Genomic DNA, 25672 nt, shown 5'->3' on the forward strand with positions numbered 1-25672 from the left:
CTTTTTCTCCATCTTAATTCCCCGTTTATGCTTTTATTTCTCCATTTCCCCTTCTCCTCCTCAACAAAGTTTTGCTTTTGACCGCCGCTTTCCTCAGTTTACCCTCCCTCTTTATTCCCCTCCCTTATCTTACCATTTTCCACTTGCTACTCCTCCCCTCCCTTCTAACCACCCTCCTCCCTTTTCCCCGCCTTCCCCTCCTACTTCCCGTAGGACAAGTTAGATTTCTAAACTTATCAGGGTATGTTATTCCCTTCTTGAACTAGATCAGATGACAGTAAAGCTCAAATACTGCTCTTCTCCCTCCCTTCTCTCCCTCTACTATAATATGTTTTTGTGCCACTTCATTTGGTGTAATTTACCTTTTTCTACTACCTCCTTACCACTTCTCTCATACCCCTCCCTTTATATCTCTTACTTATATTTTATATCTTTACATCAGTTAATTTATACAGCCATTCACAACCTATGTATATCCCTTTCAATTGTCATAATAGCTGTATGATTCTCAAGACTGACTTATATATGTACATATATATATATATGTATATATATATATATATATATATATATGAAAAACATACATAAGATGATATAATCCCACATAAAGATGTAAACAACCTGCCCTTATTGGTTAATAAGGTTTGTGGGGGTTTTTCCTCCTGGTCACCTTTTCATGTCTCTCTTGAGTTGTGTATTTGGAGATCAAATTTTCCATTGAGTTCTGGCCTTTTAATCATGAAGGTCTGGAATTCCCTTATTTCATTGAATGTCCATCGCCTTGCCTGAAAAATTATGCTTAGTTTTGCTGGGTAGTTGATCCTTGGTTGTAGTCCCACCTCCTTTGCCCTTTGGAATATCATATTCCAATTTCTCCTGTCTTTTAATGTGGAAGCTGAGAGATCCTGCGTCGTCCTGACTGTAGTTCCACGATATCTGAATTGCTTCTTTTTGGCTGCTTGCAGTATTTTCTCCTGGAGCTTATAGTTCTGAAATTTGGCTATTATATTTCTTGGTGTTTTCAGTTTGGGATCTCTTTCAGGGGGTGATCGGTGAATTCTTTCAATGAATATTTTGCCCTCTGGTTCTAGGACCTCTGGGAAGTTATCTTTGATAATTTCTTCGAAAATACTGTCAAGGCTCTTTTTTTCATCGTGGATTTCCGGTAGACCAATAACTCTTAAATTGTCTCTCCTCAATCTATTTTCCAGGTCAATTGTTTTGCCAATCAGATATTTCACATTTTTTCTCTATTTTTTCATTCTTTACGTTTTGTTTTACTACTTCTTGGTGCCTCATAGATTCATTAGCTTCCCCTTGCTCAACTCTAATTTTTAATGAGTTAGTGTTTTCATTTTGCTTTTGAGTCTCCTTTTCCAATTGGTTGATTTTGCCTCTCAGGCTGTTATTTTCTCTCTCTAGATTCTGAATCTCCATAGCCATTTCGCCAATCTTATTCTTTAGGGAATTTTCCATTTTTTCCATGTTTTCTTTTATCTCCCTAATTTGGTTTTTAAAATCCTCCTTTAGCTCTTCCAGCAATGCTTTTTGGGCTGGAGATTAGTTCACATTACCTTTTGAGGTATCAGACACGTCTATAATGTCATTACTGACCTATTCCTTATTGGTATTTTGATCCTGCCTGTCTCCATAAAAAGAATCTATTGTCCTCGGGTTTTTTGTGTTCTTCTTCATGTTTGTTGTTTTGCTTTTTCCTGGCTTTTCAACAAGTTTCTGTATATGGGGCTCAGGACTCTCTGTCCCAGCTTTCTTATTCTGGGGATTGTGAGTCTAGAATTATAACCTTCAGTTTCCTCAGGTGTGGGGAGGGGTCTGGCTCCCTGGCATCTCACTCCCTATGGGTGTTCTCCAGCACTTGCTTTTCAGCAATGGTCTCAGCTGTTTGTTGTTTGAGCTGATGTCTAGCACTTCCCCTGGGGGAGCAAGATTACGTCTGGGCTCCTGGCGTTGACCCCTGCCGACTCTGCCCCTTTGGGACTGATGAACTTCTACTATTTGACCACTGAAGCCCCACCACTTTCTGCTCAGTTCCAGCTCCCCCCTCCAGGAATTCTCCGGGTGGGGGGTGGAGGGATTAGAGCCGTTTACCTGGCCATTATGCCTCCCAGAAGTTCAAGAAGCCGCATTTCATACGTTTGGGTTGCAAGCCTCAGGAGTCTGTGTTTCCCGGCTGGTGGCATTGCGCTGCCTCTCCTCGCTTCCACAGACTGCCATCCCGTGTTGGGAGGCCTGGGGATCTCCACCTGTTTCGGGCACCCAGCTTTCTCCCAGCCTGTCTCCCACGTGGATTTCCCGCCTGGCCACTTCTGCTTTGGTCTGGAGCAGTTCCGCACCGAGCACTCTCCGAGCTTACAGATTCGTGCCTTCGGCCTTTCAGACTCTCCCAGCTTGGAAAGTTGCCCCACGCAGACTGCTCACGGTTTCTGACTCTCTCAAATCTGCTCCAATTCACTTTTTTATAGGAATCTGACAGACCTTGTGAGAGAGCTCCAGTAAGATGCTGCCTTCATGTGGCCATCTTGGCTCCGCCCCCCAGGATTTGAGTTTTTACTGAAAGAAAGAACAGTAGGGGTCTCAAACCTGGCTTTTTAAAGTCAGCAAAGGTGATGTTTTTAGGATAAGATTGGGTTTCGAGGAGGATGTGCATCTTAAGGATACAGTTTTTATTAGTGAAGCTCGCCATCTGATGGGAAAGAACCCACCCTCAGGGGGAGATGGGATGGCAGATCTCTTTAATCAGACATAAGCAGGTAGAGACACATGGGAAGTTATCTGCCAGAATCTGTTACCATTGTGAAAGAAGTTTTTTTTTTAAATGGAAATTGGATAAATGCAAATATGTAAAATCTTGTTGTTTTAATCAAATGACTGGTTTTATTGGTACTCCTGTATAACCAAATGAAAGATAATATGGTTTCTAAAGTGTTAATGAGAATAATTTGAAACAAAGGGAAGAGAAGTTTTCTGAGATAATACTGTTTACAAATGTAAGGTTGAATCATTATCCCATAGACTAAGAATGGGATTTTAAAGTTATATTGTATTTATGTGAAATAGAGTTCTTAGATGTTATAAAGTGATATAAGAGCAATTAGGTATTGATACAAATAGTGTAATTAATTACTGCGACTAAATCAGAGACAATTCTAGAAGTTAGGGGAACAATTCTAGAAGTGATTTGGAAAATGTTTTTGTGATTTTAAGCGAGAGTTAGAGCTTAACAATGTGTATAAGACTTAATTCCTGAAGTGTTCCTTTTTCCTCCAGAATGAGTTAACAGGGACAAATCCATCAACTTGTGAGGTCAGTCATTAACCTCTTTTGTTTGTTTAAGAAGCTGGAATGGGATTCCAGTATACACAGTTATGTCAGTAAAAGGTACTAACTTCTGAGTTGTTTTGTCTTATGGTTGAACTTGATTTGATAATTATTAGCTCAACAAAATTTGGGCAGTCTCATCTGAAGGATATTTATTTGATATTTAAGATTTTATGGGACTACAATTTAATATTGTTTTAAGCTCTGATTACAGGAATAATGTCACATGAAGCCAGTAGTAGTATAGCAGGCATTACAAGCTGAGAACTTTAAAGGTGGATGTCTGTGCCTGGGAAACAGTTTTGAAGACGACCTTGGACACTGCCTAGGTAGGATCTTCCTGACTCTATTTCCCAATTCTGCTATTTCCTTCCTGAAAAGGAAAATCCCCACCTGATTACTCTTAAGCCTTGCTTTCAGCACCTAGTAACTATAAGATTGGCTATCAGATATGACTCATGCCTGGAATCAAACAGAGCTAAGGAAGTTCTTTCCTTCTGTTAAGATATATGACATTGTCCCTCTTTTCTTTCATAGCAAATTTATATTGTCAAGAGGTTTTGTAAGCACTTTGCTAAATCTGTTAGGTAATAGATGAATATTGAAATATCTCTGAGTTATTATAATAGGATACAGGTATGAATAGCTTACAATTTTAACCTATGTTCATGGCCAAATAAAGCATCAAAATAATAAAGGGATAACATCCTCCAAAAGGGGGAAAATGATTAGACAAAGCAAATAAGGCAAAGATGTAATGTGATCAATGTCTAATAAAAGGAAGGGATAGCGAATTTTGAAAAAGGCAATAGAATCAGATTGATTCCACTAAGAATTATATACAGATGTGTATGATTGGCTCCAAATTTATCAATTCTGGAAATTCGGGCTGATAAGTATGTTTTGGTAATAAGATCTTAAATTAGGATGCGAGCACAAGAAAAATTGTATAAGATAGTGCTAGAAGTGAAAATATATCTCCTTTGTAAAGTATCTGCAAGTTATATTAAGTTAGAATTGTCTGAGAATTTCTAGATATGAACCAGAGAAGCAGAACTCTCTCTCTTACTATCAAGGGACCAGATAACTACAATCAGGCATCTGGGATTTGAAAATATTGCTTTGAATGGACATTGTGACTGTAATTTAAAGTTACTTTGTATACAAAATGTGCAATTAATTGCTGGAATTGAATCAGAAACATTTGTAGATTTGTTAAGAATACTTTGTGGATTATTGTGTAAGTGCCATCAAAAAGACATGGCATGGCTATAAGTTTATGATGATATATATGATTGTTAATAATGATTGCATTACTTTGTATGGTTCATGTTTAAGTTTTCTTGGTTATCTAATTTGTAAATGTAAAGCATGTGACATGCAAATCTCCCCCTCTATTGTGCTGTACCTGACTCAATGTAATTGTGCACTATTGTGAATTATGGGAAAAACTTTATTGTAATTGTTTGAACTCAGCCCTGTGTGGCTGGGACCTATGTTGTGTTTTTTATTTTCTCTCAATCATCAAATCACGTGTGTTCTCGGAGCCCCTGGTAGGTGGATATCAACACCTTGCTCCTTCTGTCACATCTGAGGAGTGGACATCTGAGCCTATAGGAGTTCTTGCCCTGCGATTTCAAAGAGCCTGAAGGGGACAGCATCAGACACAGGCAGCCCCTCCTGAGAATCTGGACCACTACCTGCACAAAGGACAGCTACCTTTCTGAGTCCTTGCATTCCCAAGACTGTTTTTACTGTATTTTTAGTATTTTTAGCTATTGTGCTCCCTCTGCTTGTTTACAATTAGTTTACAATTTCTGCCCATCCCTGGGGATGTCCAAACACAGAAAAGGAACAAAACCTGACTGCAACTAGATAAGGATTTTAGAACTTCACCCCTGAGGAAGGTAGAGGTTTTTCCATCCCTTAATTGGTCTTCAGGCGAAACCTTCAGTTTGCCTTTGACCAAAAGGGGGAAATGTGGAATGTTTTATACCATTTTGTAGCCTGAATTAATGAGTAACTGGAAGAAGATCCAGGACCTGGGCTTCTTTGTTCTCTAAACTTTGCTCAGGAAATACCCCTACCTCTGTCGGCAAGGCCAGATCAGACTGACGTAAGGACATTCCATTAAGGGATGAGACCCTAATACTGAGAGGAGCACCTTGTTTAATATTTTACAGGTATATACTTTAAATGACCCCGTCAACACTCTTGTCTTTACAAGCTTTTCACCTAGCACTAGCCTAAGCTGATATTGAGTGATTTTCAGGGGGCCAATGTGCCCCCTGGCTCACCACCCTGCTAGCACTTTGGCTGACCCCCCCTCTCATTTTATTGATCCTGTCTGTAACTATAGGTTCCTGATTACTTTCTCATATCTCCAACCTCATTAGTTCTCATGTTAATTCTGTCCCTGTCTTAGTGGCCCAAATCTCAGGTGCTCTGGATCAAGTCATTCCTTTTCAAATATTTGAAATGTTCCATAAAAGAAGTGGGAGATGTGATACCTGAACAGCCAGCTATTGCTAGAAGAACCCTGAACCTAGCCCCTAACTAAAAAAATCCCAGTTTGTGTAAGAAAATCAGACTTGATTCCTGTCATTTGGCGTTCAGTGGGTGTCCTTGACAACCCTCCTCCCCACCCCTCCATGACTGTTCTGGGAGTATGGAGTATGGCCAAGGGAAGGGCCTGATGCTTACCAATCTCTGTTTCTTTCCTGAGCGGGCTGAGAGACGTCTCTATCTTGTGTCAAGAAACTCAGCTGGAGCGTTCCCTGGTCTGCCTATGGCCTTGAAGGATGAAGGCCTCAGTCCCGGACATACTCTTGAATTCCTTATTCTTATCTTATGTTGTGGGATGTAAATGGCAAATTGAACAGAGAGATCCCGGGTTGTAATTAAGTTGACACTTTGTCAGCAGTATGATATGCTGTACTTGCAGTCTGTTAGGAGGTTCCTCTTCATGTATCATGATCACAAAGGTGGAAGAGGCTTGCCAAGCCTGCTAAAATAACATATGCAAGTTTCAAGAAATAACTAACCACTGCTCTTTGATCTACTGTATAAATTTGACTTCTCCACCCAAACTCTTAGTCATTTTGATTTGGGTTGAACCCGAATGACGGCCGGCTAATAAATTCTCCATTTAAAACCTATACTCTGTGGAGTGTCTCACTCGCCTCTGGTATAACACCTCTATGGACACAAAAGTTTGCCTCTGGAGAAGAGGGAGGGTAAACTTTTGACATCTCTGAGATGCCTTAATGAATTTTATGGTATTGTGTCATTGGCTCAAAATGTCAACCAGTTCTCTAAGTATTTATAATAAATATAAATACCTTGAAAAATAAATGGCCCATGAGAAAATTAGCACCTAATTTGTAAGAATGAATGATAGAAGATCAAAATTATCATTCCACCACTCAAATGTCCATAACAAAAATAGTCGTGGTATTAACCACAACCCACTAACCCACAAGAAACCAACTCCAAAGCAAGACACATTGCCACATAGTAATCTACCGCAAATCACAACATAATACAACGATCAGCAGCCAATGTTTGCATAACATAACGTTACGTACTTTTTCAAAATACCACTGTCCCAAACACCACCCACATCCTCCCTCCTTGTTTCCATTTCAGGAATGATTTCTCTAAGTCCCTTACTTGCTGTTAGCACGCCCTGGCCATGTTAGTTACCTTGGCGATAGAATAATAACATCACAAGTGTTCTATGATGCAATAAGGAGCAGCTTTTACTGGGTGAGTTGATTTTTTCAGAGATCATACCGTGATTTCTCAAGTGTTCTGTGATTCAATCAGTAGGTTTTAACTGGCCGAATTTTCTTTTCAGACACCCGCCTAGGATTAGACAGCAGAAGTCTTAGTATCAATGTTGGATAACACACAGATTGCTGCAATACATATCCACTAATACAAATTGTATTATATATGGAGAATATGCTCAATTGTTCCCTTGTCACCTCAAGACCATGGTTTTCTATGAAACAGGTCACAGTAGTGATAAGCACATAATAAATAGGAATAACAAAGCTGATAATGATAATAATATCTCTCATTTGTAAGATAATTTCAGGTTTCCAAAGTGCTTTACGCATATCCTATCTGCATGTTACAACCACTACAGGAAATAGACTGTATTAGTATCTCCTCTTTATAAATGAAGAAACTGAACAATATTCCACCCAATGCCAAAAGTGCCTACAAATATTTTGATTACAAGTGTACAATGAGGCCCTCAACCTAAGGATGTGAACAGCAGATGAATTTTTGTATCTCTAGCACACAACACTTTTTGAAATGTATGAAATTCTCAACAAAATATTCCAAGGATATGGGATATCAAACTATTCACTGATCCTCTCTGGACCGCAAAGTTTGCCTTTGGAGAAGAGGGAGGGTAAACGCATGACACATTGACACATAGTAATCTACCCCAAATTACAGCATAATACAATGATATGTAGCCAAAGTTTGTATAACATAACATTACATACTTTTTCAAAATTCCACTGTCCCAAACACCACCCACATCCTCCCTCCTTGTATCCTTTTCAGGAATGATCTCTCTAAGACCCTTACTTGCTGTAAGCAAACTCTGCCCAAGTTAGTTACCTTGGCAATAGAATAATAACATCACAAGTGTTCTATGATGCAATAAGGAGCAGCTTTAACTGGGTGAGTTGATTTTTTCAGAGATGATACCGCGATTTGTCAAGTGTGCTGTGATTCAATCAGCAGCTGTTAAGTGGCAGAATATTCTTTTCAGACACCATCCTAGGATTAAACAGCAAATGGCACAGTATAAATGTTGGATATCACACAGAATCCTGCAAAAAATATCCACTAACAGAAATTGTATTATATGGGGAGAATACACTCAATTGTTCCCTTGTCACCTCAAGACCACGGTTTTCTATGGAAGGGGGTCACAGTAGTGATAAGCACATAATAAATAGGAATAACAATGCAGATAATGATAATATTGTCTCTCATTTCTACGATAGTTTCAGGTTTCCAAAGTGCTTTACATGTATCCTATCTACATATTACAACCACTGTAGGAAATACACTGTATTAGTATCTTCATTTTATAAATGAAGAAACTGAACAATATTCCACCAAATGCCAAACCTGCCTACAAATAGATTGATTACAAGTGTACATTGAGGCCCTAAACCTAAGGATGTGAACCACAGATGAATTTTTGTATCTCTATGTGTTGGTAACCAAAAGTGGGCTCCTTAGCACTTAGTCAACAAGTGCCCTCTAATAGTTTGGCTTTTTTCCCCTGAACTGAATGCTGTTTGTATGTTGGATTGGAGTAAGCTTGTCGGCCCCTTCACCTTGCTTCGCTTGTTTAACCTGATCGAAAGAACCTGTACTTTCCCCGGCGTACCTTACAGCCCCGCAGAAGCCAGATGGTTAAAAACACCTTCCGTTGGAACCAGAGGCTGCTACAGCTACAGCCACAGCTGAAGCTGAAGCAGGAGCTGCCGGTTCCAGAGCTGACCTACGGGAGGAAGCTGAACAAGGACTTGAGGCCAGTGGGTAATCTTTTTACCACAGAGGGGAAGCATGTATATGATTTTGCTGTACACCATCATGCTTATCTGTGGCCTCCTGGTTACTCTTGTGAGGCGTACTTCTTAGGCTTGGAAGCTTTTGATCAATATATCAAAATGGGGATGCTGGTTCATGGGTTGGTTACTGTGGAGCCTAAATATATGCTTTGATTCTTCTGCCTCTTATCTTGAGAATTGAGGGTCAACTGAGGAAAGCGGCGGTCAAAAGCAAAACTTTGTTGAGGAGGAGAAGGGGAAAGGGAGAAATAAAAGCATAAACGGGGGAATTAGGATGGAGAAAAAGACGCAGATAGAAATCATAACCCTGAAGGTGCAGGGGATGAACATTCTCACAAAACAGAAGCAGATAGCAGAATGGATTAAAAACCATAATCCTACAATATGCTGTTTACAAGAAACGCATCTGAAACAGGGGGATACACATAGGATTAAGGTAAAAGGCTGGAGTAAAATATATTGGGCCTCAGCTAAAGTAAAAAAAGCAGGTGTAGCAATCCTAATCTCAGACAAAGCAAAAGTAAAGATAGATCTAATTAGAAGAGATAAGGAAGGACATTATATCCTGCTAAAAGGCACCATAAACAATGAAGCAATATCATTGCTTAACATATATGCACCAAGTGGTAAGGCATACAAATTCTTAGAGGAGAGGTTAAGGGAGTTACAGGAAGAAATAGACAGCAAAACTATAATATTGGGAGACCTCAACCTCCCCCTTTCTGAACTTGATAAATCTAACCTCAAAATAAATAAGAAAAAAGTTAAGGAGGTAAACAGAATTTTAGAAAAGGCACATATGATAGACCTCTGGAGAAAACTGAATGGGGATAAAAAGGAATATACTTTCTTCTCAAAAGTACATGGCACATACTAAAAAATTGACCATGTACTAGGGCATAAAAACCTCACAATCCAGTGCAGAAAAGCAGAAGTAGTCAATGCATCCTTTTCAGATCATGATGCAATAAGAATCATTTTTAATAAAGAACCATGCAAAAATAAGCTAAAAACTAATTGGAAACTAAATAATTTAATTCTAAAGAGTGAGTGGGCCAAAGATCAAATCAGAGAAACAATCAATAATTTCATTCAAGAGAATGACAATAATGAAACAACATACCAAAACTTATGGGATGCAGCAAAAGCAGTTCTTAGGGGAAGTTTTATATCTCTAAATGCCTACATGAATAAAATAGGGAAAGAGGAGATCAATGATCTGGGCATACAGCTGAAAAAGCTAGAAAAAGAGCAAATTGAAAACCCCCAATTAAATACCAAATTAGAAATACTGAAAATCAAAGGAGAGATTAATAAAATTGAAACCAAGAAAACTATTGAATTAATAAACAAAACAAAGAGCTGGTTTTATGAAAAAACCAATAAAATTGACAAACCTTTGGCCAATTTGATTAAAAAAAAGAAAGAAGAAAATCAAATTACCAGTATAAAAAATGAAAAGGGTGAGGTCACCTCTAATGAAGAGGAAATCAAAACAATAATTAGGAATTATTTCGCCCAACTGTATGCCCATAAATTTGACAACCTTAGAGATATGGATGAATATCTATGAAAACATAAACTGCCCAGACTAACAGAGAAGGAAGTGAAATTTCTTAATGACCCCATATCAGAAAAAGAAATTGAGCAGGCCATCAACGAACTCCCTAGGAAAAAATCTCCAGGGCCAGATGGCTTTATATGTGAATTCTATCAAACATTTAAAGAACAACTAATTGCAATACTTTGCAGACTATTTGGGAAAATAGGGGAAGAAGGAGTCCTACCCAATTCTTTTTATGACACAAATATGGTACTAATACCTAAACCAGGTAGAGTTAAAACAGAGAAAGAAAATTATAGACCAATTTCTCTAATGAATATTGATGCAAAAATTTTAAATAAAATATTAGCAAAAAGATTGCAGCAACTCATTACGAGAATAATACACTATGACCAGGTAGGATTTATTCCAGGAATGCAAGGCTGGTTCAATATTAGGAAAACTATTAGCATAATTGACCATATCAACAACAAAACTAGCAAAAACCATATGATCATCTCAATAGACGCAGAAAAAGCCTTTGACAAAGTACAACACCCATTCCTATTAAAAACACTAGAAAGCATAGGAATAAGGGGAACCTTCCTCAAAATTATAAATAGCATCTACCTAAAACCATCAACAAGCATTATTGTAATGGGGATAAACTAGATGCATTCCCAATAAGATCAGGGGTGAAACAAGGATGTCCATTATCACCCCTATTATTCAATTTGGTTCTAGAAACATTAGCTGTAGCAATAAGAGAAGAAAAAGAAATTGAAGGAATTAGAATAGGAAAAGAAGAAACTAAATTATCACTTTTTGCAGATGATATGATGATTTATCTAGAGAATCCTAGAGAATCAAGTAAAAAACTACTTGAAATAATAAACAACTTTAGCAAAGTTGCAGGATATAAAATAAACCCACATAAATCCTCAGCATTCCTATACATTACTGACAAAGCCCAACAGCAAGAGATAGAAAGAGAAATTCCATTCAAAGTTACTGAAGGCACTATAAAATATTTGGGAGTCTATTTGCCAAGACAAACCCAGGGCCTATATGAACATAACTATGAAACACTTTTCACGCGAATAAAATCAGATCTAAATAAATGGAGAAATATCAGTTGCTCATGGTTAGGCCGAGCTAATATAATAAAAATGACAATTCTACCTAAATTAATCTATCTATTCAGTGCCATACCAATCGAACTACCAAATTTTTTTTTTACTGAGCTGGACAAAATAATAACAAAATTCATTTGGAAAAACAAGAGGTCTAGAGTATCTAGGATATTAATGAAAAGACATGCTAGGGATGGTGGTTTAGCCACACCAGATATTAAACTGTACTACACAGCAGCAGTCATCAAAACTGCCTGGTACTGGTTAAGAAACAGGGGTGTGGATCAGTGGAATAGGATAGGTACACAAGTAGGTGAAATCAACAAGTTTAGCAATCTACTCTTTGATAAACCCAAAGAAGCCAGTTTCTGGGCTAATAATTCACTATTTCACAAAAACTGTTGGGAAAATTGGAAAATGGTAGGGCAAAAACTGGGCATAGACCAATATCTTACACCATATACCAAAATAAAGTCAAAATGGGTCCATGATTTAGGAGTAAAAGTTGATACTATAAGTAATTTGGGAAACCAAGGAATAGTTTACTTATCAGATTTGTGGAAAAGTAAAGAATTCATGACCCAACAAGAGTTAGAGAGCATTACAAAATGCAAAATGGATAATTTTGATTATGTCAAATTGAAATGTTTTTGTACAAAAAAAGCCAATGCAACAAGAATTAGGAGGGAAGCAGAACATTGGGAGAAAATCTTTGCAACTAGTATCTCTGATAAAGGCCTCATTTCTAAAATATACAGGGAGCTAAGCCAAATATATAGGAATACAAGCCATTCCCCAATTGAGAAATGGTCAAAGGATATGAACAGGCAGTTTTCAGAGGAAGAAATTAAAGCTATCTACAGGCATATGGAAAAATGCTCTGGATCACTACTGATTAGAGAAATGCAAATCAAAACAACTCTTAGATACCACATCTCTACTGTCAGATTGGCTAAAATAACAAATCAGGAGAATGATAAATGCTGGAAAGGATGTGGGGAAATTGGAACATTGTTGCATTGCTGGTGGAGTTGCGAGCTGATCCAGCCATTTTGGAGGGCGGTGTGGAACTATGCCCAAAGGGCTATAGAAATGTTCATACCCTTTGACCCAGTAATACCACTTCTAGGGTTGTATCCCAAAGAAATCACGCAAGCGGGAAAAGGACCCATATGTACAAGAATATTTATAGCAGCTCTCTTTGTGGTAGCCAAGAATTGGAAAGCAAAGGGATGCCCATCAATTGGGGAATGGCTGAACAAGCTGTGGTATATGAAGGTGATGGAATACTATTGTGCCATAAGAAATGGGGATGATGCAGACTTCATAACAACCTGGAAAAACCTACACGACATAATGCTGAGTGAGCGGAGCAGAGCCAGGAGATCGTTGTGCACAGCCACAGATATGTGGATTCCGTGAGGACCAACCCTGACATACTGCGCTTCTCTCAGCAACCTAAAGGGGCAAGGACAACTCCAGGGGACTCACGATGGAGAATGCTACCTTCATTCAGAGAAAGAACTGTGAAGTTTGAATACAGACTGAGGCACACTACATGCTCGCCTTTTCTGCTTCTCTTTTGTTTTTGGTTTTGGGGGTTTTTTTTGTTTTTTTTTTTTGGTTCTGTTTCTTCTTTATCATGATTCATTCCGTTGGTCAAAATTCTTCTCCACGACTTGACTACAGCATAAATTAATTCAATGCGAAATTATACATGACAGTTATATGAGACTTCATGCCATCTTGGGGAGGGAGGGGAGAGGGAGGGGAGAAAAACTGGAACTGAAAACTATGTAGAACCATGTGTGGTAAACTAAAAATAAATAAAGGAAAAAAAAAATTAGTTCAATCAAAAAAAAAAAAAAAAGCAGTTGTAGTAATCCTAATCTCAGACAAAGCAAAAGTAAAGATAGATCTAATTAAAAGAGATAAGAAAGGACATTATATCCTGCTAAAAGGCACCATAAACAATGAAGCAATATCATTGCTTAACATATATGCACCAAGTGGTAAGGCATACAAATTCTTAGAGGAGAGGTTAAGGAAGTTACAGGAAGAAATAGACAGCAAAACTATAATATTGGGAGACCTCAACCTCCCCCTTTCTGAACTTGATAAATCTAACCTCAAAATAAATAAGAAAAAAGATAAGGAGGTAAACAGAATTTTAGAAAAGGCACATATGATAGACATCTGGAGAAAACTGAATGGGGATAAAAAGGAATATACTTTCTTCTCAAAAGTACATGGCACATACTCAAAAACTGACCATGTACTAGGGCATGAAAACCTCACAATCCAGTGCAGAAAAGCAGAAGTAGTCAATGCATCCTTTTCAGATCATGATGCAATAAGAATCATTTTTAATAAAGTACCATGGAAAAATAAGCTAAAAACTAATTGGAAACTAAATAATTTAATTCTAAAGAATGAGTGGGCCAAAGAACAAATCAGAGAAACAATTAATAATTTCATTCAAGAGAATGACAATAATGAAACAACATACCAAAACTTATGGGATGCAGCAAAAGCAGTTCTTAGGGGAAGTTTTATATCTCTAAATGCCTACATGAATAAAATAGGGAAAGAGGAGATCAATGATCTGGGCATACAGCTGAAAAAGCTAGAAAAAGAGCAAATTGAAAACCCCCAATTAAATACCAAATTAGAAATAATGAAAATCAAAGGAGAGATGAATAAAATTGAAACCAAGAAAACTATTGAATTAATAAATAAAACAAAGAGCTGGTTTTATGAAAAAACCAATAAAATTGATAAACTTTTAGCCAATTTGATTAAAAAAAGAAAGAAGAAAATCAAATTACTGGTATCAAAAATGAAAAGGGTGAGGTCACCTCTAATGAAGAGGAAATCAAAACAATTATTAGGAATTATTTCGCCCAACTGTATGCCCATAAATTTGACAACCTTAGAGATATGGATGAATATCTATGAAAACATAAACTGCCCAGGCTAACAGAGAAGAAAGTGAAATGTCTTAATAACCGCATCTCAGAAAAAGAAATTGAGCATGCCATCAACGAACTCCGTAGGAAAAAATCTCCAGGGCCAGATGGTTTTACATGTGAATTCTATCAAACATTTAAAGAACAACTAATTCCAATACTTTGCAGACTATTTGGGAAAATAGGGGAAGAAGGAGTCCTACCAAATTCTTTTTATGACACAAATATGGTACTAATACCTAAACCAGGTAGAGTTAAAACAGAGAAAGAAAATTATAGACCAATTTCTCTAATGAATATTGATGCAAAAATTTTAAATAAAATATTAGCAAAAAGATTGCAGCAACTCATTACGAGAATAATACACTATGACCAGGTAGGATTTATTCCAGGAATGCAAGGCTGGTTCAATATTAGGAAAACTATTAGCATAATTGACCATATCAACAACAAAACTAGCAAAAACCATATGATCATCTCAATAGACGCAGAAAAAGCCTTTGACAAAGTACAACACCCATTCCTATTAAAAACACTAGAAAGCATAGGAATAAGGGGAACCTTCCTCAAAATTATAAATAGCATCTACCTAAAACCATCAACAAGCATTATTTGTAATGGGGATAAACTAGATGCATTCCCAATAAGATCAGGGGTGAAACAAGGATGTCCATTATCACCCCTATTATACAATTTGGTTCTAGAAACATTAGCTGTAGCAATAAGAGAAGAAAAAGAAATTGAAGGAATTAGAATAGGAAAAGAAGAAACTAAATTATCACTTTTTGCAGATGATATGATGATTTATCTAGAGAATCCTAGAGAATCAAGTAAAAAACTACTTGAAATAATAAACAACTTTAGCAAAGTTGCAGGATATAAAATAAACCCACATAAATCCTCAGCATTCCTATACATTACTGACAAAGCCCAACAGCAAGAGACAGAAAGAGAAATTACATTCAAAGTTACTGAAGGCACTATAAAATATTTGGGAGTCTATTTGCCAAGACAAACCCAGGGCCTATATGAACATAACTATGAAACACTTTTCACGCGAATAAAATCAGATCTAAATAAATGGAGAAATATCAGTTGCTCATGGTTAGGCCGAGCTAATATAATAAAAATGACAATTCTACCTAAATTAATCTATCTATTCAGTGCCATACCAATCGAACTACCAAATTTTTTTTTTACTGAGCTGGACAAAATAATAACAAAATTCATTTGGATAAACAAGAGGTCTAGAGTATCTAGGATATTAATGAAAAGACATGCTAGGGATGGTGGTTTAGCCACACCAGATATTAAACTGTACTACACAGCAGCAGTCATCAAAACTGCCTGGTACTGGTTAAGAAACAGGGGTGTGGATCAGTGGAATAGGATAGGTACACAAGTAGGTGAAATCAACAAGTTTAGCAATCTACTCTTTGATAAACCCAAAGAAGCCAGTTTCTGGGCTAATAATTCACTATTTCACAAAAACTGTTGGGAAAATTGGAAAATGGTAGGGCAAAAACTGGGCATAGACCAATATCTTACACCATATACCAAAATAAAGTCAAAATGGGTCCATGATTTAGGAGTAAAAGTTGATACTCTAAGTAATTTGGGAAAGCAAGGAATAGTTTACTTATCAGATTTGTGGAAAAGTAAAGAATTCATGACCCAACAAGAGTTAGAGAGCATTACAAAATGCAAAATGGATAATTTTGATTATGTCAAATTGAAATGTTTTTGTACAAAAAAAGCCAATGCAACAAGAATTAGGAGGGAAGCAGAAAATTGGGAGAAAATCTTTGCAACTAGTATCTATGATAAAGGCCTCATTTCTAAAATATACAGGGAGCTAAGCCAAATATATAGGAATACAAGCCATTCCCCAATTGAGAAATGGTCAAAGGATATGAACAGGCAGTTTTCAGAGGAAGAAATTAAAGCTATCTACAGGCATATGGAAAAATGCTCTGGATCGGTGCTGATTAGAGAAATGCAAATCAAAACAACTCTTAGATACCACATCTCTCCTGTCAGATTGGCTAAAATAACAAATCAGGAGAATGATAAATGCTGGAAAGGATGTGGGGAAATTGGAACATTGTTGCATTGCTGGTGGAGTTGCGAGCTGATCCAGCCATTTTGGAGGGCGGTGTGGAACTATGCCCAAAGGGCTATAGAAATGTTCATACCCTTTGACCCAGTAATACCACTTCTAGGGTTGTATCCCAAAGAAATCACGCAAGCGGGAAAAGGACCCATATGTACAAGAATATTTATAGCAGCTCTCTTTGTGGTAGCCAAGAATTGGAAAGCAAAGGGATGCCCATCAATTGGGGAATGGCTGAACAAGCTGTGGTATATGAAGGTGATGGAATACTATTGTGCCATAAGAAATGGGGATGATGCAGACTTCATAACAACCTGGAAAAACCTACACGACATAATGCTGAGTGAGCGGAGCAGAGCCAGGAGATCGTTGTGCACAGCCACAGATATGTGGATTCCGTGAGGACCAACCCTGACATACTGCGCTTCTCTCAGCAACCTAAAGGGGCAAGGACAACTCCAGGGGACTCACGATGGAGAATGCTACCTTCATTCAGAGAAAGAACTGCGAAGTTTGAATACAGACTGAGGCACACTACATGCTCGCCTTTTCTGCTTCTCTTTTGTTTTTGGTTTTGGGGTTTTTTTTTGTTTTTTTTTTTTGGTTCTGTTTCTTCTTTATCATGATTCATTCCGTTGGTCAAAATTCTTCTCCACGACTTGACTAGAGCATAAATTAATTCAATGCGAAATTATACATGACAGTTATATGAGACTTCATGCCATCTTGGGGAGGGAGGGGAGAGGGAGGGGAGAAAAACTGGAACTGAAAACTATGTAGAACCATGTGTGGTAAACTAAAAATAAATAAAGGAAAAAAAAAATTAGTTCAAGCAAAAAAAAAAAAAAAAAAAGCAGTTGTAGTAATCCTAATCTCAGACAAAGCAAAAGTAAAGATAGATCTAATTAAAAGAGATAAGAAAGGACATTATATCCTGCTAAAAGGCACCATAAACAATGAAGCAATATCATTGCTTAACATATATGCACCAAGTGGTAAGGCATACAAATTCTTAGAGGAGAGGTTAAGGAAGTTACAGGAAGAAATAGACAGCAAAACTATAATATTGGGAGACCTCAACCTCCCCCTTTCTGAACTTGATAAATCTAACCTCAAAATAAATAAGAAAAAAGATGAGTTAAACAGAATTTTAGAAAAGGCACATATGATAGACATCTGGAGAAAACTGAATGGGGATAAAAAGGAATATACTTTCTTCTCAAAAGTACATGGCACATACTCAAAAATTGACCATGTACTAGGGCATGAAAACCTCACAATCCAGTGCAGAAAAGCAGAAGTAGTCAATGCATCCTTTCCAGATCATGATGCAATAAGAATCATTTTTAATAAAGTACCATGGAAAAATAAGCTAAAAACGAATTGGAAACTAAATAATTTAATTCTAAAGAATGAGTGGGCCAAAGAACAAATCAGAGAAACAATTAATAATTTCATTCAAGAGAATGACAATAATGAAACAACATACCAAAACTTATGGGATGCAGCAAAAGCAGTTCTTAGGGGAAGTTTTATATCTCTAAATGCCTACATGAATAAAATAGGGAAAGAGGAGATCAATGATCTGGGCGTACAGCTGAAAAAGCTAGAAAAAGAGCAAATTGAAAACCCCAATTAAATACCAAATTAGAAATAATGAAAATCAAAGGAGAGATGAATAAAATTGAAACCAAGAAAACTATTGAATTAATAAATAAAACAAAGAGCTGGTTTTATGAAAAAACCAATAAAATTGATAAACTTTTAGCCAATTTGATTAAAAAAAGAAAGAAGAAAATCAAATTACTGGTATCAAAAATGAAAAGGGTGAGGTCACCTCTAATGAAGAGGAAATCAAAACAATTATTAGGAATTATTTTGCCCAACTGTATGCCCATAAATTTGACAACCTTAGAGATATGGATGAATATCTATGAAAACATAAACTGCCCAGGCTAACAGAGAAGAAAGTGAAATGTCTTAATAACCGCATCTCAGAAAAAGAAATTGAGCATGCCATCAACGAACTCCCTAGGAAAAAATCTCCAGGGCCAGATGGCTTTATATGTGAATTCTATCAAACATTTAAAGAACAACTAATTCCAATACTTTGTAGACTATTTGGGAAAATAGGTGAAGAAGGAGTCCTACCAAATTCTTTTTATGCCCTCCTAATACACTCTAGCACACAACACTTTTTGAAATGTATGAAATTCTCAACAAAATATTCCAAGACTAAGGCATCATAAACCATTCACTGTTCATCTGTGGACCCCAAGTTTGCTTTTGGAGAAGAGGGTGGGTAAACATATGACATCTCTGAGATCCCTTCATTAATCTTATGGTCTTGTGCCATTGGCTCAAAATGTCAACGAGTTCTCTAAGTGTTTAAAATAAATATAAATATCTTGAAGAACAAATGGCCCATGAGAAAATTAGCACTTAATCTGAAAGAATGTCTGATAGAAGATCAAAATTATCATTCCGCCACGGAAATATTCATAGCAAAAATATTCGTGGCATTAACCATAACCCACTAACCCACAGGAAACCAATTCCAAAGCCAAACACATTGCCACATAGTAATCTCCTGCAATTCACAGCATAATACAATGATCCGCAGCCAATGTTTGTATAACATAACCTTACATACTTTTTCAAAATTCCATTGTCCCGAAAACCACCCACATCCTGCCTCCTTGTTTCCTTTGCAGGAATGATCACTCTAAGACCCTTGCTTGCTGTCAGCACCCTCTACCCATGTTATTTACCTTTGCGATAGAATAATAACATCACAAGTGTTCTATGATGCAACAAGGAGCAGCTTTTACTGGGTGAGTTTATTTTTTCAGAGATGATACCGCAATTTCTCAAGTCTTCTGTCATTCAATCAGCAGCTGTTAACTGGCCGAATATTCCTTTCAGATACCATCCTAGGATTACACAGCAAAAGTCTAAGTATCAATGCTGGATAACACAGAGAATCCTGCAATAAATATCCACAAACACAAATTGTATTAGATATGGAGAATACGCTCAATTGCACCGTTCTCACCCCAAGACCATAGTTTTTTATGGAAGAGGTCACAGTAGTAATAAGCACATAATAAATAGGAATAACAATGCTGATAATGATAATACTTTTCCATTTTTTCCATGTTTTCTTTTACCTCCCTAATTTGGTTTTTAAAATCCTCCTTTAGCTCTTCCAGCAATGGTTTTTGGCTGGAGACCACTTCGCACTACCTTTTGAAGTATCAGACATGTCCATAGTGTCATTACTGTCCTCATCCATATTGGTGTTTTCATCCTGCCTGTCTGCATAAAAAGAATCTATTGTTCTCGGGTTTTTTGTGTTCTTCTTCATGTTTGTTGTTTTGCCTTTTCCTGGCTTTTCAACAAGTTTCTGTCTATGGGGCTCAGGACTATCTGTCCCAGCTTTCTTATTATGGGGATTGTGAGCCTAGAATTATAACCTTCAGTTTCATGAGGTGTGGGAGAGGGGTCTGGCTCCCTAGCGTCTCACTCCCTATGGGTGCTCTCCAGCACTTGCTTTTCAGCAATGGTCTCAGCTGTTTGTTGTTTGAGCTGATGTCTGGAACTTCCCCTGGGGGAGCAAGATTATGCCTGGCCTCCTGGCGTTGACCCCTGCCAACTCTGCCCCTCTGGGACTGATGAACTTCTACTATTTGACCACTGAAGCCCCCCTACTTTCTGCTCTGTTTTTGTTTCCCCCCAAAGTATACTCTGGGTGGGGGGGGGGAAGGATTAGAGCCATTAACATGGCCATTATGCCTACCGAAAGTTCAAGGCTCCGAGTTTCTGGGCTGCAAGCGTCAGGAGTTGATATTTCCCGGCCAGTGGCATTGCACTGCCTCTACTTGCTTCGACAGACTGCCATCCTCTGTTGGGTGGCCTGGGGATATCCGCCGGTTTCGGGGCCCAGTTTTCACCCAGCCAGTCTCCCACGTGGATTTCCTGGCCGGCCGCCTCCACTTTGGACTGGAGCAGTTCCGCACCGAGCACTCTCCAAGACTACAGGTTCGTGCCTTCAGCATTTCAGAATGTCCCGGCTCGGAAATTTGCACCACGCAGACTGATCGCGGTTTCTGACTCTATCAACACTGCACGAATTCACTTTTTTACAGGAATCTGACAGACCTTGTGAGAGAGCTCAGGTAAGATGCTGTCTTCATGTGGACATCTTGGCTCCCTCCCCTTGCCTCTAATCCCCTGTTTCCTTTTCAGTAATGATCTCTCTAAGACCCTTACTTGCTCTTACCACCCTCTGCCCATGTTAGTTACCTTGGCGATAGAATGAGAACATCACAAGTGTTCTATGATGCAATAAGGAGCAGCTTTTACTGGGTGAGTTGATTTTTAAAGAGATCATCCCGCGATTTGTCAAGTGTTCTGTAATTCAATCAGCAGATTCGAATTGGGCGAATTTTCTTTTCAGACACCCTCCTAGGATTAGACAGTAAAAGTCTCAAAATCAATGTTGGATATCACTCAGATTGCTGCAATAAATGTCCACTAACACAAATTGTATTATATAGGGAGAATACGCTCAATTGTTCCCTTGTCACCTCAAGACCATGGTTTTCTATCCAAGAGGTCACAGTAGTGATAAGCATGTAATAAATGGGAAAAACAGTGCTGATAATGATAATAATATCTCTCATTTGTACGATACTTTCAGGTTTCCAAAGTGCTTTCCGAATATCCTATCTGCATATGACAACCACTCCAGGAAATTGACTGTATTACTATCTTCATTTTATAAATGAAGAAACTGAACAATATTCCACCCAATGTCAAACCTGTCTATAAATAGATTGATTACAAGTGTACATTCCGGCCCTCAAACTAAGGATGTGAACAACAGATGAATTTTTGTATCTCTGGCACACAACACGTTTTGAAAGGTATGAAATTCTCAACAAAATAATTCCAAGGCTATGGGATCTTAAACTATTCACTGTTCCTCTGTGGATCCCAAAGTTTGCCTCTGGCGAAGTGGGTGGGTAAACTTATGACATCTCTGAGATCCCTTGACGAATCTTATGGTCTTGTGCCATTGGCTCCAAAAGTCAACGAGTTCTCTAAGTATTGAAAATAAATATAAATATCTTGAAGTGTAAATGAGCCAAGAGAAAATTAGCAACTAATCTGAAAGAGGGTATTATAGAATATCAAAACTATCATTCCACCACTGAAATTTCCATAACAAAATAGTCATGGCATTAACCGTAACCCACTAACCCACAAGAAGCCAATTCTAAACCCAGACCCAGTGCCACATAGTAATCTATCGCAAATCACAGCATAATACAATAATCCGCAGCCAATATTTGTATAACATAACATTACATACTATGTCAAACACCACTGTCCCAAACACCACCCACAACCTGCCTCCTTGTTTCCTTTGCAGGAATGATCTCTCTAAGTCCCTTACTTGCTCTTACCACCCTCTGCCCATGTTAGTTACCTTGGCGATAGAATGATAACATCACAAGTGTTCTATGATGCAATAAGGAGCAGCTTTTACTGGGTGAGTTGATTTTTGTCAGAGATCATCCCGCGATTTGTCAAGTGTTCTCTGATTCAATCAGCAGATTTGAACTGGCCGAATTTTCTTCTCAGACACCCTCCTAGGATTAGACAGTAAAAGTCTCAAAATCAATGTTGGATATCACACAGATTGCTGCAATAAATATCCACTAACACAAATTGTATTATATAGGGAGAATACGCTCAATTTTTCCCTTGTCACCACAAGAACACGGTTTTCGATGGAAGAGATCACAGTGGTGATAAGTATGTAATACATAGGAATAACAATGCCGATAAAGATTATAACATCTCTCATTTGTACCATAGTTTCAGGTTTCCAAAGTGCTTTACGCATATCCTATCTGCATATTACAACCACTCCAGGAAATAGACTGTATTAGTATCTTCATTTTATAAATGTAGAAACTGAACAATATTCCATGCAATGTCAAACCTGTCTATAAATAGATTGATTACCAGTGTACATTCGGGCCATCAACCTAAGGATGTGAACAACAGATGAATTTTTGTATCTCTAGCACACAACAGTTTTTGGAAGGTATGAAATTCTCAACAAAATAATTCCAAGGCTATGGGATCTTGAAGTATTGACTGTTCCTCTATGGACCCCAAAGGCTGCCTTTGGCAAAGTGGGTGGGTAAACTTATGACATCTCTGAGATCCCTTGACGAATCTTATGTTCTTGTGCCATTGGCTCCAAAAGTCAAGGACTTCTCTAAGTATTTAAAATAAATATCAATATCTTGAAGTATAAATGGCCCATGAGAAAATTAGCACCTAATCTGAAAGAAGGTCTTATAGAATATCAAATTTATCATTCCACCACTGAAATTTTCATAAAAAAATAGTCGTAGCATTAACCGTAACCCACTAACCGACCAGAATCCAATTCCCAAGCCAGACCCAGTGCCACATAGTAGTCTACCGCAAATCACAGCATAATACAATAATCCGCAGCCAATATTTGTATAACATAACATTCCATACTATTTCAAAATAACACGGTCCCAAACACCACCCACATCCTGCCTCCATGTTTCCTTTGCAGGAATGATCTCTCTAAGTCCCTCACTTGCTGTTAGCACCCTCTGCCCATGTTAGTTACCTTGGCGATAGAATGAGAACATCACAAGGGTTCTATGATGCAATAAGGAGCAGGTTTTACTGGGGGAGCTGATTTTTTCAGAGATCATCCTGCAATATGTCAAGTGTTCTGTGATTCAATCAGCAGATTTGAACTGGCCGAATTTTCTTTCCAGACACCCTCCCAGGATTAGACAGTAAAAGTCTTAAAATCCTTGTTGGATATCACAGACATTGCTGCAATAAATATCCATTAACAGAAATTGTAGTATATAGGGAGAATACGCTCAATTGTTCCCTTCTCACCGCAAGACCACGGTTCTCTATGGAAGAGGTCACAGTAGTGATAAAATGTAATAAATAGGAATAACAATACCGATAAAGATAATAATATCTCTCATTTGTACCATAGTTTCAGGTTACCAAAGTGCTTTACGCATATACTATCTGCATAATACAACCACTCCAGGAAACAGACTGTATTAGTATCTTCATTTTATAAATGTAGAAACTGAACAATATTCCACGCACCGTCAAAAGTGTCTATAAATAGATTGATTACAAGTGTACATTCCGGCCCTCAACCTAAGGATGTGAACAACAGATGAATTTTTGTATCTCTGGCACAAAACACGTTTTGAAATGTAGGAAATTCTCAACAAAATAATTCCAAGGCTATGGGATCTTAAAGTATTCACTGTTCCTCTGTGGACCCCAAAGGTTGCCTTTGGCGAAGTGGGTGGGTAAACTTATGACATCTCTGAGATCCCTTGACGAATCTTATGGTCTTGTGCCATTGGCTCAAAAAGTCAAGGACTTCTCTAAGTATTTAAAACAAATATAAATATCTTGACGTATAAATGGCCCATGAGAAAATTAGCACCTAATCTGAAAGAAGGTCTTACAGAATATCAAAATTATCATTCCACCACTAAAATTGCCATAAAAAAATAGTCGTAGCATTAAACGCAACCCACTAACCCACCAGAAGCCAATTCCCAAGCCTGACCCAGTGCCACATAGTAATCTACCACAAATGCCAGCATAATACAATAATCCGCAGCCAATATTGTATAACATAACATTACATACTATTTCAAAATACCACTGTCCCAAACACCACCCACATCCTGCTTCCTTCTTTCCTTTGCAGGAATGATCTCTCTAGGTCCCGTACATGCTGTTAGCACCCTCTGCCCATGTTAGTTACCTTGGCGATAGAATGATAACATCACAAGTGTTCTATGATGCAATAAGGAGCAGCTTTTACTGGGTGAGTTTGGTTTTTTCAGAGATCATCCCGCGATTTGTCAAGTGTTGTGTGATTCAATCAGCTGATTCGAACTGGGCGAATTTCCTTTTCAGACACCCTCCTAGGATTAGACAGTAAAAGTCTCACATCAATGTTGCATATCACAGAGATTGCTGCAAAAATATCCACTAACACAAATTGTATTATATAGGGAGAATACGCTCAATTGTTCCCTTCTCACCTCAATACCATGGTTTTCTATCCAAGAGGTCAGAGTAGTGATAAGCATGTAATAAATAGGAACAACAATGCTGATAATGATACTAATATCTCTCATTTGTACTATAGTTTCAGGTTTCCAAAGTGCTTTACGCATATCCTATCTGCATATTACAACCACTCCAGGAAACAGACTGTATTACTATCTTCATTTTATAAATGAAGAAACTGAACAATATTCCACCCAATGTCAAACCTGTCTATAAATAGATTGATTACAAGTGTACATTCCAGCCCTCAACCTAAGGATGTGAACAACAGATGAATTTTTGTATCTCTGGCACATAACACGTTTTGAAATGTAGGAAATTCTCAACAAAATAATTCCAATGCTATGGGATCTGAAGCTATTCACTGTAACTCTGTGGACCCCAAAGTTTGCCTATGGCGAAGTGGGTGGGTAAACTTATGACATCTCGAGGGGCGGAGCCAAGATGGCCGCATGAAGGCAGTATCTTACCGGAGCTCTGTAACAAGGTCTGTCAGATTCCTATAAAAAAGTGAATTTGAGCAGATTTGAGAGAGTCAGAAACCGCGAGCAGTCTGCGTGGGGCAAATTTCCTAGCCGGGAGAGTCTGAAAGGCCGGAGGAACGAACCTGCAGGGTCGGAGAGTGCTCGGTGGGGAGCTGCTCCAGACCAAGGCGGAAGCGGCTGGCCGAGAAATCCACGTGGGAGACGGGCTGGGAGAAAGCTGGGCGCCCGAAACCGGCAGAGTTCCCCAGGACTCCCAACACAGGACAGCAGTCTGTGGGAGCGACGAGAGGCAGCGCA

General features: G+C 38.1%; 1 long non-coding RNA gene and 1 pseudogene across 1 annotated transcript; both read right to left on the bottom strand.

Moving 5' to 3' along the window:
• The window catches only part of LOC118833242, a 632463-nt pseudogene that overhangs the window by 107501 nt on the left and 499290 nt on the right, over positions 1-25672 (bottom strand).
• On the bottom strand, positions 21045-22295 carry LOC118833245. Its single transcript, XR_005009303.1, has 2 exons — positions 22201-22295; positions 21045-21173 (listed from the first exon to the last, which is right to left on the bottom strand). It is a non-coding gene; the product is annotated as an uncharacterized LOC118833245 (long non-coding RNA).

Source organism: Trichosurus vulpecula, assembly GCF_011100635.1.
Source record: "Trichosurus vulpecula isolate mTriVul1 chromosome X unlocalized genomic scaffold, mTriVul1.pri SUPER_X_unloc_6, whole genome shotgun sequence".
NCBI lineage: Eukaryota > Metazoa > Chordata > Mammalia > Diprotodontia > Phalangeridae > Trichosurus > Trichosurus vulpecula.